We start from the raw sequence: 21,077 nt of genomic DNA, 5'->3' as shown, positions 1-21,077 counted from the left end.
TACACGATATTGGGGATGTGTGTAAAAGCAGAGTGTCACAGGGTCCACGTCCACACATGGATGTTTGTGATGCCATGTGGGTTGGAAGGAAAGTGACCGTTGAAGTCACTATTCATGATATGGATTCTCGACTTGAGGCCAAATAGAGCGAGCAGCGGGCATTTAAGACACGATTTATGGGAAAGATTTGGGAAAATCTACCGCCAAGAAAGCATTAATGGCTGGAAATTGGGGGGCACAGTCGAATTCAAATTCAAAAGGCACTATAAAACACAATGGGCTAGCCAGAAAACAACACTTGGTCATTTGAGAATTGAGCGCTTGAGCAGAGCACTGAGCATTGAGAGCCGAGTGATAATTGAGCCCCTAAGTTTGCAAGTGATTGAATACAGCCTCGATATGATGACAGCCACTAAGGATGGTTTGGGAATTGAAGAGGTAACTGCAGACGAGGCCATGCAGATCCTAATGGTGGAGGAAGTTCCAGGAGGCATTAAGGTTGTGGCAGAAATCCCTAAATCACCGCGAATGCTGAGGCCCAAGAAAGATAAACAAGCAATGGACTACATATGCATTTCCCCGAGGAACTCACTACGCAGCAAGCTCTTAATGGCAGAAAAGGGAAAGTTGTCAAGATCGAAATAGATGAGGAAGAAGAAGATTTCTAGGCCCTAACCATCACAGCAGAAGACGACGAATATATGGAGGAGGATATTCAACCTATACGCTCTACAACAAAACTTCCCGTGTATGTCCCTCCGTGGAAAGGGAAAATCAAAGTGTCGAAGGACCTACATGAAATGAAGAGTTCACTCCAGACTCTGCTCCTCCCTGACAGCATAATGTTTGAAGGCACGCACCTGGTCCGCGTGCCAACCATGAAGTTTGAAGACTAGGACCTAGCTGACAGTGAGAAGTTCCCTCACCTAGAGACCAGGAACCTAATGAAGTAGAACACTGAGGGGGTTGTGACAATGTTAGAGCCGCGGAAGTGGCTGTACAGTGTGGAAAAGGTCGGGTTGCTACACTTACTACGGATACCACATTTCCACCATGCGCCCATCACCATTTTCGTTATCAAGCAGCTACTCTGCCTGGTGCGTGATGGGTATCTATGGCTGGAGGAGCCTATTCCCATCACGACAAACCTCGTTCATCGCATTTCTTGGCTCCCCTACAAAGGAAAGGACCCCGCAACCATAGCCGAAGGAAAGGGTAGTGATTTGGCCCTTGCACAAGCGATGAAGAGAAAATACAAGCTAGAGAAGAAGAAGAGGGCCTACACCATCTCCAGCATCAAGGAAAAAGGGGTACGCATAGCAACCCAACTCTTGGCAGGAAAAGTCATGAGGAAGTGCCACGTCGATGAGGTACCTACACTAGTGGTTGCACTGGGCAAACAATGCGTGGAGGGGGTCCAGTTCAACTGGTATGAATTCCTATGCGAGGAATTTTTGAAGAACTATCGCAAAGCCTAGGAGCAGGGTAAAATCTTCCACTACATGTGGTTGTTGTTATCCATAATGCTTGTAGCAAGGGAACTATCGAAGGACAATCAATTCCCCAGCATTGACAGAGGATTACCAGAGGTCGCGAAGTACACTTCTCTTTGGGCCACAAACGACATGCAACAGATACGCTACACGAAAATCTTCTAGGTACTCATGGATATGAGCATCCAAATGTGGATCAATCGACAGTCGTGCCTATCGCCTATGGTGTACAACAGTCTACAGAGTTTTGTAGAATTCAAAGCTGACATGCATAATGTATATATCAAGCTGCGCAAGGATACAATGAAGCAGTGGATAAAGCTCCCCTTTATAGGCACTAACGATGCCATCTTCACTGTCTTGGAGACATGGCCTCCAGAATGGCACGTCCTAGACCTGGCAAAACTTGAGAAAGAAGAAGCGCAGAAGAAGAAGGATGATGCCAAGCTACACGTCACACAATTGGCTGAGAAAAGGTAGTAGGAAACATCAACAACTAAGGAAAGGGTAGCATGGGAAGCGACATAGAAAGCCGCAGAGCAGAGAAGGCTACAAAAGCGGCAGTAGCAGCACAGGTGGTAGAAGAAGCAACAACGAAGGCAGATGAGGACCAAGCAACATCCTCATAGGGGCAGGAGGTAGAGGAAGTAGAAACAATATGAGGGAGAGCGAACCCAGGGACCGCGTCCATAGAACTAAAGCCCCCACACATGGTAGAAAGAACAGGATCGAGGAAGAAAGATAAGGCGTTGAAGTTGGCCATTGACCTGATCACCTTAACCGAAGGTGACCTCCATGACATCGGTGAGATGGTTCGCGATGTCACAAATGAGGCCCTTCAGGACTTTTTGCAGGAGAACTAGACTGTGTTGGTGGCCCTCAAGGTTCTACTATCGAATTTACAGATGCAGCCCTCAGGTGGGTACCCTTTCGACCCACCTCACAGTAGGATCCTCGGCAACAGATTAGATGTTGCGCGCACGGATGGAAAACACCATAGTGTTACCGTAAGGAGCCCTAGTAGCAGCAAATGAGACCGACAGATTTGTGGTTAACATGATTAAAGGCCTTGGCCTTCATTTGGCTGCCCTTTCGTGAGAGACACTGTATCTGCTACAGGATGGGATAATGGTAGAGTTGCACACTAGGGAAAGCAGCACAATCCAAGTTCTCAGTGAACAAAAGATCAACATGGAACAACTCAGTTTGCAGTGTGATGAATTGGTATACCAGAACCAACAGTTGGCACAGGTGGTAGATGATGCTTTCCAACACGTCCCAGAGCTAGCCATCCCAACAGATCTACCAATAGAGGTATGGATTCACAGGTTGGCAATTGGAATCCATGAGGCTAGAGAAGAAACGACCAAGGTTCAGCTGGAGTTGAATCTTCATATCACCGATCCTCAGTTAAAGGAATAGCCTTCCACTCCCTTGGAGGTCTGAGAATAGCGCGCTAGTGCTATTGCAGTGGGATTGGAAAAAATTGGAGGTGCAGTGCAAGACTGTACCACTTTGACAGAACAAGCACTTGAGGTCCTCACAACTCTGCAGGAGGACCCCAACATCCAGTGCCTAGAGACAGAGGTGCGAGAACTACAGTAGCAATATGATATTGTGAGAGGAATGCTGCAGACAGTAGTCCTGACTCACCGGCTTGCAAGGATGCAGCAAGCCAAGGCACTGAAGGAACAGGTGCACAAGACATGACATAAGGAGGCAGTTCTCAAAGCGCGTGTCCAACTATGGATCGATGAGGCTTTTAGTATCATAGCAAAAATCAAAGGAAAGTTGGTGCACATACAGGGGATGCATATGTTAATGCAAAGAAGTGCCATAGACACTGAAGTCTCAAAATAGAGGATGAAAAATATTCAACAAGAAGTGGATCAATGCACTGCTGACATCAGCATAGTTTGAGGACAGTTGGAGGAACTTCATGCCAAGATTGCTGCGCTGATAGAGTGACTCGAGGGTGAGTCACGATTTCTATGTTGGGGGCCTGTTGGGCATGGAATCCCCACGATGCATGTTTTAGGGCTCAAAGCCCAGGTTTTGAATGAATGACGCTTTTAAAGCCCCACGAATTGTGGGCACGAAGTATCTTAGATTCATAGGGTTGTCTGCCCTAGTTTGTAATGTAATGTTGGCCTACCCATGGTCTGCGGACCATGGGATTGTATAAATAAAGCGAGGCTCTTAGTGTAAAAGTGAGATAGCTAGAGCGAAGTATGAGATAGAGAAGTCGAAGCATAGAGCAAGTGTCTAAGTGTATCTTGGGTCATAGAGTAGGAGAACTCTCTGCAGCTAAGTGCGTAAAGGCCTAGTTGTTTGTAGCTGAGTGCGCGGACCCTTGTAGCTGAGTGTGCAGGGCAGAGTAGAGTCTGTAACCAAAGAAGAGAAAAATAAAGAGAAGTTTTACCCAAATTCTGTGTATCCGTTCTTGAATTATTACATGTTTGATATCAATTTCAAATATACTGTTTAATTATTGTGCGCACTTGTATGAATGATTTATATTGCTAAGTATACTTTACACATGCAAATTAGCTAAGTTAATCAACTAATGGTGGAATACTAGTACGAACATGAGTAATAATAGCGTTCGGCCCCCAAGTAGGGTTGTGCAAAGGGAGCATCTCAGGCTGCGAGGTATAGATAAGTACACATAGCGACATGCACGCAGGGTTGAACCAAGGACCACTTGAACTCATTAGACATCTTCAGTGTGTGGAAACCTAGTTCTAGAACCCTCCCATATTACTTCGGGTGAGACCTCAGTCCGTGCTCTGCAGATTGTTGCTGAAAGGGCTAGTAGTAACAGGATTTATTTGGCTAAATCACCTCTAAACCTAGGTTAGGCCCCAACAAGCCAACAATGGGGTCCCTGTATCGGAGCTTTGAGCAAATCAAAGGTTTTTAGCGATATTAGACGTGGGCGATCACAGAAAATTGGAGATCAGAGGTAATACTATATTGGAAAATGGAGGTTTTGCAATATCGCATATCATAGGTTTAGATTGGTACGTCTTTGAATAGTTATGACTAAGTCGGATGCGATATATTTATATATTGCAATTGATTATCAAATCAGGTTCAGGAATCGAGTGACTAAACCATAGAAGTTCCGTGGGGCACTTTCTATGCAAGAGGAATAACAGAAATGGAGGTTAAACATGGAAAAGACATGGGCTATATTAGAGGTTATGGATTATAGTGATATCAGAGTTTTGAATGTATGCACAGTAACCAAACCCCCAATGCAATATTTTTGATATGTAAATGCAAATGGATGGGTTTTTTGTTATGATATATTAGATTGGGCCCAAACATTTGGTCATGATGACTTTGTAATATAATTTAGGCCTAGGGCCTAGATATGGTTCTTTTTCTTGTGGGCTATGTAAGTAATACATATTTTACAACATAAAAATATTATATACAAATACAAATGACTATGTACAAAATAGAAATAAAATTAATAAAATAAGAGGATAATGTATAATCTATAATGCCAAAGAAGATGAGAACTTCCAATCAACAATTAGATTCCATTTATAAACCAAATGTCCACATGAGATGAAACAAGCTCTGATAGGTAGATAAGAACACATCGAACCGAGCATAAAAGTAATAATACTAAGCAATCAATTAAAAGGGTCTGGATAATTGAATTTATGTGAAAAATGGGGGGTTTGTGTTTTACCATAACAAAATGTGTTAGATTCCTATAATAGGAATCAGTGGTGTTAGCTTCTAACTATTCATTGTGGTCAATTTAACATATGAATCACTAGGTGGAATAGCCAAAAGGTTTACTTGTCCAAGGAGTCATCTAATCCTTGAGGTCTTGTGGTCTAGGAAATGAGGTTTGAGGTCATTTTTTGAACATTGGAAGGACTTACAACTTAATCAAACCCTTTCCATGGTAAAGTGCTAAGAATCAAATTTCTAGTGGTATATTTAGTTCTTCAAACTCACTTCTAGGTCAAATGTTAGAGCAAGTTGGATATCTTCTTTCAAAATCCACAGAACAAAGGAGAAGACTAAGTTAAAGATCAAATCCCGCATCTGAGAGGTACCCTGCATCCCACACCCCGAAGTTTCCAAGTACCCCGCATCCTGCATCCTTGAGGTTATATGGGCATATTAGAACTCAGGGCAATCCATAATTAGTGTTTTACAAGTCATGGCAGGGTGGTCAAGTTTTGAAATCGTTGGGATTACGATATGCAATGAAATAGTCAGGATTCTCATATGCAATGAAATCATCAGGATTGCGACATGCGATAAAAGAGCTGGGAAAACTCCTTTAGTGATAAACTGTCAAAAAGGCCAAAAAAATAATAAAGGAAATTCATCGCAGAACACAGCAAGCCTAGCCTTTTCTGTCGCCTCCTAAAGGTTCGTGTGTCACATAGCGATCGGATTCGATAAAGGGCACACGGAAAAAATAGATTAGTTTTGATTATGCCACATGGCATACCATGTCAGAAATGACGTATCAGTAAGGTGGACATGTGGCAGGCGAGTCCATCATTTTCAAGGGTCAGAAGAGGCCAAAAATAGGTGACATGTGTCACCACTCACAGGCTGGCATGTGGCAGTGATGTGGTGGTGATGTGGCATTAATGATGTGATGTATCAGCATTCAACGATCGACAGATGTGTGTTGTTTATCAAAATGAAACCTCCAATTGGATATCGTTGGGAAAGGGCACTCTGATATAGGAGCTAGCTTATGGTCATGTGAGGAACCAAAGGATGGGCACTAAACATAAATGTGATTGGCGATCGACGAATTTGGGATGTTGTACACTGAAGTATATCACTAATTAGATATTGTTGGGAGAGGGGCCCCGATAAGGGGGTTGGAACGTGTTCACGTGAAGCTTCACAGGACTAGTGTCCAAAACCCAAAGGGTGATCAACATTTGATAATCGCAAGTTTTAAAAGGTGCCACCATGTGCGTCGTTGTGAAATCACTAATTGCGATATTGCAATATCCAAAGGGGCCCAGGTTCATATATGTTGTGGTCCTATGGTATTATGTTCCCATATGGAGATAATGAAAAGAATCGGCCCCCATCCCAACCAAAGGGTTTAGCCCCTAAAAAGGCTTGGCCCTAAGTTTTAAAGCTCTGATACAAAGAAAGTTTTGATGTATCAACCCCCAGTCTTCCCTTTGGTTGCAGAAACATAGATATATGCAAAGCATGTCGAGAGGGGGATGAACCAGAGCATCAGGAGGATTTTTAGCAAGTTTTTTGGCATCACAGCAGGAAATTCAAGACATTCCAGAGGACTACAAGAAATGAGGGTGAAATTATTTTTCTTCTATAATTTACCTAAATCTTGTTGTTTATGTTTGAAACAATGATAAAATGCACCTTTTGATCCATTTAGTTGGATGTAATGCAATGTATCTGGCCTTTGGCCAAAGTAGTATAAAAGAGCTAAATACACAATGTAACAGAGGATGGGTAAGTGTTGAGAGGAAGGAGACCACAGTTAACTTATTTAATAAAAGCTCAGGCTAAGATTGCGTTATCATTTTCAGAGATTCATGTGGTGTGTGGTCTTAAGTCTTTATTTTCCTATATGTTAAATTAATATTCATTGCGGAAACTATTGTCTTGAATTCATCCTTAGATGCTCAGGATAATAATGGATCTTGTACATCATAGGATTATTTATTTCTTTTTCATGTTTCTTCTAAATATTTAGCCACAAGTTTTGTAACGGAATTCATAACAATATACTCTGTTACATTTGACTGAATATTTTTGTGTTTCATTTATTCTTCGTTGTACTACAACCAACTATTGACTTAAGATATGTGCCTACCTTGCCTTTGTTGTGTTGATGTCCCATGCATGCCCTAATGTGCTATAATCCTATACTTTAGTGGCCCTCACCTCCAACATTTCCATCAAATCCTATATCATCCACCTTTGAGCTTAATAACTAGTCTAAAATGAAAATCCTATCAGTCTTCTTAGATTGATAGTTGATCCAGCCAGAGAGCCCTCTCCAAGGTTAGGTGGATTGGACCTTACACTGCAAGTGGTTTGTGGTTATCTCTTTTCTTCGGCCTTAATGGATTTACAGAGTGCTAATAGACGGTAATAGCAAAATCAATTAATAAGTAAATTCTACGACTCTAAGATGTCGATGCATGGTTGATCTTGATGTGTTCACTGATATTTATGAATTTTGGGAGAAATGACTTAAAATGACAAGGTTGAAGAGATATGCTATTTGATTGATAGACATATTTTCAAAATGTTTTGAAATGTTGACACCTTGAGCTAAGTTATGAATTTATGAGATATCAAATTTGTAAGTTGTTTTGTATTTCATATGCATAATTGTTGTTAATCTGAAAATTTTGTCCGAATGGTGGTTTTTTGCAAGTTTAGGTAATTCTTTGGGCGTGTATTTAAAAGTATTTGTGTCTTTTCTCTTTAAAAAATCATAACTATTATTTTATTTTCCTTAGGAGACTCATTTTAGACCTCAAAATTCTCCTAATTCTATACATTTCGAACTCCATCTCCATTCAACATAAGTTCTTCCAAGAATGAAAAGTGGCATAGAAAGAATATCACATGAACTTTGTTGAATATTGATTTTCTCTATTTTGAACCCCTAATGAAATTTGTTGTGATTCTCTCTTAGAACGCACTAGGCTCTTGAAGATGTGTATTGAGCTTTCCCCTTGCTTGAGAGGAAATTTTGTCATTCAAAATGTTTTAAAAATTTGTCCAAAATTATCTTTTTGCATCAAATAGAAACTTGATTTTCCTATGTTGTATCACCCCAAATTTGTTTTTCATCGTGACATGGTGCATATCACATTTGATTTGTCTTTTTTCATGACACAATGTGTTGCATTCAATTTGTCCTTTATTTTATGACACAATGTGTCAGAACTTGTTGTAGTCACAACACATCATTGTACATTTTCATTCATGAAGATAAAAACATAGTTACCAATCAAAAGGAAACTATTACCTCAAAATGGGTATTCGAGCGCAAAAATCCCCACAAAACATGAAAAATCAACCCAAAAATAAAAAGCGTTGATTTTGCATCACCATTTTTTTCAGAGTAAATTTTCAATATTTTTTAAAAATAACATTAAAAACAATAGAAGCCATTTTGTTTGGTGCAAGAAACAGCTTGAAATTGAAAAGTGTTAATGCGAAAATAATGTCTTTTTTTTTTCAGTGTACATTTTTGACATTTTTTAATAATGACGTTAAAAATAAAATATCATGACTCTGGAAAACTTTAAATTTCCAACGATTTTCAACCATGACATTAATGATAAAATATCATGTCTTTGAAAAACCTTAAAATTCCAATGATTTTTAAGCGTGACATTAAATTTAAAATATCGCTTCCTTGAAAAACCTTAAAATTCCAAGAATTTTCAAGCATGGTGCTAAGAAAAATATTTATAACTCTTTTCAACCATAACATTAAAGATAAAATATCATGACTTGGAAAAACATTAAAATCTTGACAATTTTTCAACCATGGAAATAAAACCAAAGATTATGACTACAAAACAATATTATGTTTTCAAAATATTTCAAGCATGACATTATGGAAAAATTTTATGACTAAAAAAACTTTAAAAATGAATATCTGAATGAAAGAGTTATTATACCAAAAGTAATTTTTATTAAATGTTAAATGTACAGTGATTTTAAAATCATAGCCTAATACAACTTGATACATTGCACAAAAAAAAAAAAAAATCAACTATCAAATTGTACATAATCAGATTAGGTTGCTTGACAAGCATTGATACGGACCCTCCAAAATAATATATATATATATATATATATATATATATATATATATATGAAAACAAAAATTCAAAATTGAAAAAAAATAAAATTAATAAATAATAACTAGCAATAAAACATAAAAAAAAAAAAAACATGACAAAAAAAAATCAAATATAAAAATATATAGTAATGACATAAACAAAAACTATAAAATGTAAAAAAAATTAACCATATCATGTAAAATTAAAAGAAAAAAAAAAGAGTAAAATAAAATAAAAACCAAATAAGAAAATAAAAAATAAAAAACAAGAAAAATAAAAGAATATTACAAAAATAAAATACAACATTAGAAAAAGAAAAAAAGAAAAAGGAAAAAAAAGAAAGAAGATCTTAAGAAAAAATTCTTAGGCCACCCTGAGGCCCAACCAGGTTGTGAAGGGACAACTCATGAGAAAAAAATAAATTAAATATCATAAAATATATTTAAAAAACAAAAAAAAACCATATAAAAAAAATAAAATAAAAATAAAAATAAAATCAGATTTAAGTTGAAAAACGAAAAAATTAAATAAAACAAAAAATATAAATAAAAAGCACAAAATTAATATATAAATAATTTAAGAAAAATGAATAAAAAATTAAAAAAAGATTCAAAACAATTAAAAAAATAAATCTAAAATTTATATTTAAAAATTAAAAATATTTAAATTTAAAAAATTAAAAAAAAATGGTATTATAAAATTCAAATTATAAAAATAAAATAAAATTATATATATATATATATATATATATATATATATATATATATATATATATATATATATATATATTTATTTATTTAAATTTGAAAAAACAAATATTATTAAAATTAAGAAACAAATTTAAACTTAAAAAAAAATCAAAAACAATTATATATATATATATATATATATATATATATATATATATATATATATAAACTTAAATGAAAAAAAAAAAAATTAAAAAAATTAAAATTAAATTTAATAATTTATTAAGCAAATCCCCCCTCACCCTCCCTCTCCATCCGCTCCTCCCCACCCCACTGTCTCCCTCTCCCTCCTCACCCCCTCACTCCCACTCCCTCTCGCCACCCCAGCCCCCATCATCCTGTCCCCGCTAACCCTCCCCTCTCTCATCCACCTCCCTTCCCCCACCGCCCCCTCCACCTCCCTCATCCCCCTCACCTCCCCACTCGGCCCTTCGCGCTCACGTGAGACCTCAGCCGCTCGAACGGGCGGGAAGGGCTAGGTGGGCAAGTGAGGGAGGTGAGAGATGGGGGGTGGATGTGAGTGTTGGGGGCGGGGAGAGGGGAGGGTCATGGAGGAGGAAGGCTAGGGTGGGGAGAGAAAGCAAGCGGGTGGGGTGGGGAAGAGCAGAGGGAGGGGGAGGGAGATTTTTATTTGTTTTTTTTTTATTATAAATTTTTTTAATTGTTTTTTTTAATATATATATATATATATATATATATATATATATATATATATATATAGTCTTTAATGGTTTTTTTAATTTATATATATATTTTAATTGTTTTAATTTTTTTTTTTGTTTACTTAAATTATTTAATCTAAATATTTTTAATTCTAATTTTTTTTCTTAATTTTTTATTTTAATTTTATTTCGTAATTTTTTTTTTTTTGTTTTTTAGCTTAAAAAATTGTTTTTAGATTTTGTTTTTTGGGTTGAATTTGATTTTCTTTAAATTATATATATTTTTTGAAAAAAATAATTTTTTTTATATTTCTTTATTTATTTTTGTTCTTATTTTCCATTAGTTTTTTATTCAAATTTTTTTATTTTATGAGTTAATTTTGGTTTTTTTTTTTAGATTTTTATAGTTTTTTTTTTCTTTTTTGTATTTGTTTTTTTTGTCATGTTTTTTTTATTTTTATTTTTATGTTTTACTACTAACATGAAAGTCACCAACATTTAAAAAAGATTATCCACACTTAATTCATTAGAAAATTTAAAGTTTAAAAACTAAGCTCTCTAAATAATAAGGGTTGATGCTCATCAACACTTTTCAAAACCAATATGAAAATCACTAACAAAAAAATGTTCACACTTGATACATAAAAAAATTGAAAGTGTAAAAAATAAGCCCTTTAAAATGTGTTGATGTTGCATCAACACTTTTCCAAATTAGCATGAAAATCACTAACATTTAAAAAAAATGTTCATACTTGATACATAAAAAAAATTAAAGTGGCAAAAATATGCTAAAAAAAATGTGTATTTTGAATCAACATTTTTCAAAATCGAGTGAGTTTTTGCTACCCCAAAAAATGGTACTAGGTCATTTTCTCGTTTGATCGGTAACTATGTTTAAAGGGAAAATTCCAAGTGAAGCATTTTCTTCTTTGCAACATGGTGTATATCACACATCAACTATTTTTAGTTGTGATAGATCACATCATGGTAAATTTCCATTCATCACAATAAAGGGAAATTGCTAAAGTGAATTTGTTTCTTCTTTTTTGAAGACATACTTCACTGGAATGTTTTTGTTTGTTTGTAGTGTTCCACACTCATAATGCCTTTGTTTTCATTATTCCACAACATTCCATAGCGTCTAAAAACAACTTGTTGCATGACCCCATGTCAAACTCAAATCTATCTTTTATTACAACACATTGCATCACATAAAAATTTATTTTTCTTGATACATTACCCTTCTTCAAAGTTTCAACTATTAAGAACTATAATGAAACGAAGTCAACTATTGTCAACAATAATTAAAAAAGTCAATAATAGTCAATCATATTTAATAATTATCAACATTATCATCATAGCCTACTATAGTCAACCATAGTCAACCATCATCAACCATTGTTTATCAAAGTTAACCAAAATCAATCTACACACAAACATAGTTAACAAATATGATCTCTACTCAACAATAATCACTTTTAATTAACAATAGTTAACATTTGACATAATCAAACACTATAAACCATATTAAATTATAATCAACCAAAGATAATGATATTTTGTCTACAATCAACCATACTTAACCATTAAAAGTTGTAATAAATCAAAGTCAACGATTGTCAATAATAGTCAACCATCAACAACCATATTGGCATGTTCTAATATCAAATTTAAACTTCTACTATCAATTCTATTTTATTTGTTTTTGTAAAAATTTTACTTTTTGTATAAATTTTTTTGTATAAATTTATTTGTATTTGTAAATATTAACTTTGTTATTTTCTAAATATTTTGATTTTTCATAGCCCTCGAGACCAAGAACCACACTTAAGATTTAAGCCTTAAGTATTGCATAATGGTACATTGGCATATGGAAATTACATATCGGAATCATATTTTAAATCCATATTTATAATACATATCATGGTCATACATAACATAATCCAAATTTCGAGCATATAATATATAATGCAAAGTCCTCGACGCATATTCATATGTTAATATAGCTCAAAGTACCAACCGTATTACAACCTAAAGTTCTTATTATAAATCAGGGCTAATGCTTTATAATGCACGTATAATATATATCAGGGAAATATTAATATTGAAGTTTTTAATGGTTTGCTCTTATAAAAACTTATGATATGGCTTTAGGCCCAAAGTTCTGATATGGCCCACAATTTTTCTATATTCCACCTCCGAAGTGCCATATCGAAACTTGTGCGATATCGTCACTCCACTCCCGGACCCAATATAATAATCAACTGCATTCTATAAATTATAACGTCCAGATGGATCACAACTTTTCAAAGGTATTCCACTCCTAAACCTCTGATCTCTGATTGTGATGTCCTTCCAACCTCAGATATCCGATTGTGATATTTTATTCACCTTCGATATGCCATCCCGACGATATTGTGTTATGTCGTCGTGTTACTTCGTCGATTGCTGATTTGATTTGGACTCGATATCTTATTAATTTCCGTCTAATCAGAATTTCGTATCTACCCATATCGCAACTTTTGTAATGAGTGACCATTTGAAATCACTGATAAAATGGATGTGATTCGGTGATTAAAAAGAGTTCAATGTAATATCACATTCACTCCCTATCACATATCGATGTTTTTCGTTTGTGTCTAGTGTTGAAAGATCTGATTTCGATTTCTCCTTCTCAAATACCACTAAGCTTCTAATACTTGTCCATTCCATGGGGCTGCTATGTATATAATTGTTAATATGATTATTTTTTTCATTGGTGTTGTTTTAATAAAATTATGTTGGTTGTTATACTTTCCACCATTTCTAAATGGAATTTTTTTGATTGCTTTTCTCTATTGTAACAGAGAACTCTAGATCAAGGCCATCGTTTAATCAGATTCAGTCTACCACCAATATGATTAATCCAGAAGGGGTCAAATTCATTACATGACTACTTCAGTTTCAAACAAACTTGAGTGAGCGAGATTATTCTCATCAACAGACTGATTTGGCCAATTCGTTGGACCTGCGTCCATCAACATTCTTCCAGGGGTCCAATCGCATCTTTCCCACTGTTGCATTCATAATGTAATCATTATATTTGTTGAGGGATTTTGGGGAAATTATTTTTGTCTCGATCAATAGAACCACAAGCTTAAAGCATTTAACAAAGGAAAATAGCCCTCGACAATGAATGAAAAGCCTTAGCACCTTAAGGCTAAGTCGATGGTCACAACCATCGGTCATATGGTGAAAAAATGCAGGAATGGGATAAAAGTGCAAGGGGCTAATGATCATGTCATTACAACCTATAGGCACTTTATGTTGGCCATGTCTTCATCAATGGATCTATCTCCATTCTGATCTCAGAGAATGCCCCGTTTACAAAGGAGAGGTCAGGGATATGGACATCACTCCCATTTATGGTAGAGGCAATGTCGACAACGAAGCTGAAGCATTAGTTAAAGCCAAGGGAAAATGTTCTTTGGATCAGATCGATGAGTTAGTAGCTACCTTGAACCGCCAGATCACCATCTCATCGCCAATATCTGACACGTCTGAAAAAGTGATATGATCAGTCACACTACAAAGCACCGTTGATAAAGACTGAGTCAGTAAGAATTTTCGAAATGGTATATTCTTTGAAGGTCAATGAATTCGCTGCAACGTCATGAGAAAAGACCTCACCATAAAAAATCCTATTGGCTTAATTATCTCCACTTCCATGTGATAACTTAAATGGTTGTATAGATGGTTTTCATGAATTGATAACCATCCATAGAAGTTTTCGACTAAACAGTGTGCATACAAAGTTAAACAAAACCTTGGCAGAATGACCTAATACCTTAGCTAAAATATGAATTCACAACTAAAGTTTCAAACCACCATGACACATTATCATACTCATGGTACTAAAGTCTCTCTCTCTCTCTCTCTCTCTCTCTCTCTATATATATATATATAGAGAGAGATATAACGTTATAGTTGTCATCATCAAAATTTTATGGCATGACTTTTTAATATATATCAACTCCCTACCCACAAAGTCTGAAATAAGTTCTTGATAGTATATTTCCCTAATGCACCATCATAAGGATACATTACAGAGATAATTTATGATTGAGAAAATGATATATGTGTGGTTATTGAACCCATTCTCACTTTGAAGATCAAGTTCCATTTTTACTGCATAATGATGGGAAATATACAATCTAGTACTGAACTTAATTGTTGATGAGTTAATTTAATTATGATTGAGAAAATGCTATATATGCATCATTATTGAATCCTATCTAACTTTGAATCTCGAGTTCCATTTTTACTACATATTGATGGGAGAGATATGATCTCATTGAATTTAATTGTTGATGATCTAGTTTCGATGGCGTATTCAATAGGATTTTTATATATTTGCATTGTAATTAATAATGTTATGGATGATGCATGATAAGCTCCACCCGTCACGAGATAGAGCTAAGATAATTTGATGTCGAATGTTTTTCTTAACTAAATGAGCTATGATGTGGCTAATGCTTCAAAATCAAACACGTGACAAGCTGGAATCCTAATTCATTTCATGTGCCAAGGATGGGAACCCTAGTTTCAAATTTTGATTTATAATGTTTATGAAAGACACTCCTTCAAATAGAAAAATAAAATGATTACACATTCATATTGTAATACATATTTGTTGATGATTAATATATAAATTATTTATAATTTTGGGTGAATAAAAAAAACATGATTTTTATGATGGGTAGTTGATTTAAAGTTATCATTGTTATCAAAATTATTTTAATGAGAAACAAGTTTGACATCTAAAAACTTCTACTTTTTACTTATAGATGTTTAATAATATTAAATGAAACTCTTTTAAACATTGGTAGTTGATTTCAAGGTATCATTCTTATCAAAATTATGTGAATGAGAAACAAGTTTCACATCTAAAGACCTCTATTTTTTACTTATAGATTTTTAATAATATTAATGAAACTCTTTTCAACTTAGAGACAAAATGATTAGATACTCATATTATATTGCATCTTCATTTATGATTAGTTCATGAATTAAAAACCATGACTTTTGGTATACCATGGGAATTTGACTTTCATGGTGGATAGTTGATTTTAGGTTATCATTGTTATTAAAATTATTTAAAAGATTGTAATGAAGTTATTTACAATACAATATCCAACTCTTATTTGATTGTCTTTTATTGTACAATAAGATTTATAAATACAATTTCCTTAAAATGTTTACAACATTTGGGTCCATAAGTCAACTCCCAAATACATGAAAGTTCATAAATCATCTTAGAAAGATGCATAGAAAACATATATACACATAATAAATACATCAAAATATAAGACAATATCCATAAATTAAGAGTGAGAAAGGATTTAAATCTAAATGCATATTCTAGCTTAATGTGTTCAAAGTATAACTTCATTTCAATATATCATTAAATATAAATTCACTACAATATATTATTTAGAACATTTTCATGAATGATTTATATTCAATATTGACCACTATAATAAACCATGAGAGCATTTTTAGAAAGAAAATGTACTTTTTGTGGAATAAAACATAAATTTTCCATACAGTTTTATACAAATAATTGATTAAAATAAACAAATATGCTATTAAAGTTTATACAAAAAATCATCTACAAATAGAGTTCTTATAATCTTTACCTAAACAAAAATAATACAATCATAAATTATTTTACTATTTTAATTATAATTTTTATTAATATAATACTATATATTTGTATTGTTTTTCATTCTAATTTAACTATTTAGAACTAAACTTAAATAAATACTCTAGAACCTTTCATCAAATATAAAAATTACACAATAACATGCCTTCTTTGAATTAAATATATACTAAAATTCCCTAATAATGAATATAATTCCCTTTGTTCACTCAATGGAATCTCCTAGGATGTTAGGTCTCTATAATACTAGTGATTACCCCATTACTATTGTCATTGTATCCCTTATTGTTATTATTGTGCCCCTATTGTCCCCATATTGTTATTACTGTGCCCCATAGAAACCCACTATTGTTATTGTTGTGTCGTTATGTTATTATTGTTATGTAGGCTTGATGATATTGTGATCACTTAGACTCATATATATAGAAGGGAGGTTTAGTCATTTGTATCATCCAAGAATTGTTCATTTTTGTCATGTAAAGGAGGTTGCCCTCTCGAAGAGGTTGAATTCTAAGGCGTTGATCTATCTTTTACATCTTTTTGTGAGATTGTTTCCTAACATTTGGTATCAGAGCTTTGGATTCTAGGGTTTTGCTGCTCGAAACAAGTCATCGTGGCATTTTTGCTATAACCTTTATTCTGTGACGTTTCAGAAGCTCAAAAAAACCCATTTGAGATGAAATCATTCTGAAATGCGGATCTGAATTTTATAGCTTGTCTCAATATATTTTGGGAGATATGATCTGAGCAAGTTAGGATTTTTGCACACTCTCGAATTACATTCAAAACAAGTGACCTGGGGAAAATCGTCATAACTTTTGTTCTGAGCATCAGATTGAAATTTCGTAAGAAGTTACAGAAAGAGGACGGGCTTTAGTTTTCTGTATATTAGTTTCAAGTACTAAGGTTGAAACAGTGACATGTAGTACTTCATACAAGTTCTCTCCACTGAACTAGTCTATAATCAGGTCATCGTGAGATATTTGGCATAACGCTTCCTTGGAGACTCTAATATTGATCAAACTTGAGGGGTTAGAAAGAGGACTCAAAGGGCTACTGTGGGACGATATTTTAGATATTCGAGATCCATAGTTACAGAGATACAATAGATTCAATATCGAGCTCTTACAAAGTGAGAAAAAGGTGTGTAGTTTTTTTTAAATTTTGCATAAGATTGGTTTGAAAAATTAGTTCAAAGGAATTTGAAGGGAATAGTGAAGAATTATTAGCATTAATTGATGTCACAAAGAAATAAAATGGAAACACCAAGTAAGCAACCTGAAAGCTCTAGCATGACTTGTGAAGAAGAGGAAGAAATCCAATATGGTATATCAAATTTACAAGACCAAGTACAACAAATTTCACTCTCGCCAAAGGTAACTAAAACCAAGATGAATGACATGGAAGCTAATATGAATGGCATGCAATTTAAGATGAATGGTATGGATGCTAAGATGAATGGCATGGCTTCTAAGATGGAAGAATTGAAGATAAATTTTAATAAGTGGCTACAAGAAATGGTCACTAATGGTGAAAGGGTAGTAAAGGAAACTCACGATGAGAACAAAAGAAATGTTAATCATGATTTCATAGACTCTAATGTTGGATTGAAGACCCAGCATGTTCCAAAAATCGATATGAGGAAGTTTGATGGCAAGGATCCTGGAACATGGATACTATAGATGGAGCAATTTTTCGATCTTCATAATGTGTAAAACACAAAAAGGTATGTATTGTAACTTTATATTTGCAACCAAATCAGTGGCATCGATAGCTTTGCTCTCGTAAACAAATTGTCACTTGGGAAATTTTTATGGAAGAAATGATAGCACATTATGAGGATACAAAAAGTAACACATTTTTTAGCCAATTGATAAATCTCAAACAAAAGGTTTCAAAGATGGAGCACATTGAGGACTTCCAAAAATTGAACATAAGGGTAAAATATATTCTAGAGGAGCATAGGATTAATGTGTTCATAGGGAATTTAAAGGATAATATCCAATATGATGTTTGCCTTTGGGAACCTAATTCATTGAAGAAGGCATTCAAGTAACAAGAAAAATGGAAAGCAAAATTATGGCAACCAAGAAGCCTACCACTCACAACTATAAAGATGGAAGTGTTGTTGCCCCTAGCCTTCCACAACCTACAAGGTTGAGACCACAATAATTGGAAGAAAAAAGAGCAAAAGAAGTTTGTTACAGTTTTGATAGAAAATACGCTAAAGTTCATCAGTGTGCTGAGAATAAATTATTCTACAAAGATTGTGAAGAGGAGGAAGAAAAGGAACAAGAAATGTCAAAATAAGACGATATACTCTAGGAACAAACCCTAGATGAAATGAATCTGACCATATCTTGTAATGCATTAGCTGGAATTACCACTCCTCAAACTATCAAGATAGAAGGACATATCAAAAAGAAAAAGGTAATAGTGTTGATTGATTCGGGAAGTACCCATAATTTTATTTATTGTAAGATAGCCAAGGAATTGAATTGCTTCATATATCCAGCACCAGAGTGTCAAGTGATGGTTGCAAGTGGAGGAACCATAAATTTCTCTAGAAAGTGCAATAATATCAAGATATCCATGGGAGAATATGTATTGAATAGCCCAATGCTTTCCATTCCAATGGGTGGTGCTGATGCTGTACTAGGAGTCCAATGGCTATAATCTTTTGGTACAATAGCTTTTAATTTTCAAGAACTTTTCATGAAATTTTGTGCGGAAGGAAAGGAAGATGAATTAAGGGGTATTACAAGGAAACTTGGAAAGATAATTAGCTCTAATAGTATGACAAAGCTTCTAAATAAGAAACAACAAGGCATAATTTCACAATTATGTTTACTAGAGGTTCCCACATCGAAATCATCTATTTCTCCAGATCTCAAAAAAGTCTTGGACAATCATTCCAAGGTATTAGAGACTCCCAAAGGCCTCCCACCTATTCATGATCATGATCATGCTATTCATTTGATTCCAGGAAGTGTTCCTCCAAACATCAGGCTGTACAGATATCCCTATGCCCAAAAGAGTGAAATTGAACATATGGTTGCAGAAATGCTAGAGGCTATTATAATTCAACCTAGTCAAAGTTCTTTCTCTGCTCCAGTAGTATTGGTGCACAAGAATGATGGATCATGGCGCATGTGTCCAGATTATAGGGCGCTCAATAAGCTCACTATTAAAGATAAATGTCCCATTCCTATCATTGATGAATTGCATGGATCAATTTACTTCACCAAGTTGGATCTTCGTTCAGGATATCATCAAATCAGAATGAAGACTGAAGACATTCTAAAAGCAACATTTAGAACTCATGAGGATCATTATGAATTTTTGGTCATGACTTTTGGCCTTACCAATGCACCTTCTAGATTTGAAGGTTTGATGAATTCCATCTTCAAACCCTTCCTTAGAAAATTTGTGTTAGTATTTTTTGATGATATACTAATCTACAGCAAGTCTTGGAAGGATCATGTTGAACATGTTGAGAGGGTGCTCAACCTATTGGAGGAGAAACAATTATATGCAAAAATCTCCAAATGTTTCTTTAGAGTACAAGAGGTGGAATATTTGGGTCATATTGTGTCTCATGAAGGTGTTAAGGTAGACCCTAGTAAGATTAGATCCATTAAGGAATGGAAAATCCCCATATCCATAAAGCATCTACGAGGATTTCTCAGGTTGACAAGGTATTATCGCGAGTTTTCTAAGAATTATGGGGTAGAAACACTTCTAACAACATTATTGAAGAAAGATGCATTTTCATGGACTCCAGAAGCAACAAAGGGCTTCGAAAATCTTAAAGAGGCAATATGCTAAGCACTGGTCTTAGATACGCCGGACTTAACAAAAACTTTTATTATGGAATGTGATGCTTCAAGAAATGGAATTGGTGTTGTTTTAATGCAAGATGACAGACCCATTGCTTTCGAAAGCCATCCAATCAAAGGAAAGAATTTACACAAAGCTATTTATGAGAAGGAAATGTTGGCAATAATACATGCATTTAAGAAATGGTAACCCTACCTAATGGGAAGACACTTCAAGGTAAAAATGGATCATGATAGTCTTAATACTCTTTATAACTAAGGTTATCCTCTAAAGAGCAACAAAAATGGGTCACAAATATGTTGGGTTATGACTTTCAGATCATATGCAAAAAAGGGAATCAAAATGTTTTGGCAGATGCACTCTCAAGAAAGGATGAGGATCTGGAAGCATCGTTGTGCGCCATTTCTATTATCGAACCAAATTGGATAAACGAAGCAAGGGATGAAGAGAAGAATGACAAAGAAGTGTGGGCACTCATTCAAAATCTACAACAAGATCCCAGTACATCTGATACATTTAGCTGGAAAAATGATTCATTATGGTAAAAAGATTGCTTATACCTATGTAAGAATTCCCAACTCAAACAAAAGATTCTTATGGAATTGCACACTTCTCTCTTAGGAGGGCACTCAAGATTTTTAAAAACTTACCACGGGGTTAAGAAGGAATTTTTTTTGGGTGGCCTTAAATCAAATATTCTAAAGTCTGTGGCGGAATGTTTTTTTTGCCAACAAAATAAAGTTGAAACAATTAAGACCCCAGGTCTATTACAACCTTTATCCATTCCA

This window comes from Pinus tabuliformis, chromosome 2_2 (genome assembly GCF_031772625.1).
Source record: "Pinus tabuliformis cultivar Carrire ecotype Pingquan chromosome 2_2, CPIR1, whole genome shotgun sequence".
NCBI classification, from domain to species: Eukaryota; Viridiplantae; Streptophyta; class Pinopsida; order Pinales; family Pinaceae; genus Pinus; species Pinus tabuliformis.
This window is presented reverse-complemented; position numbering follows the sequence as displayed.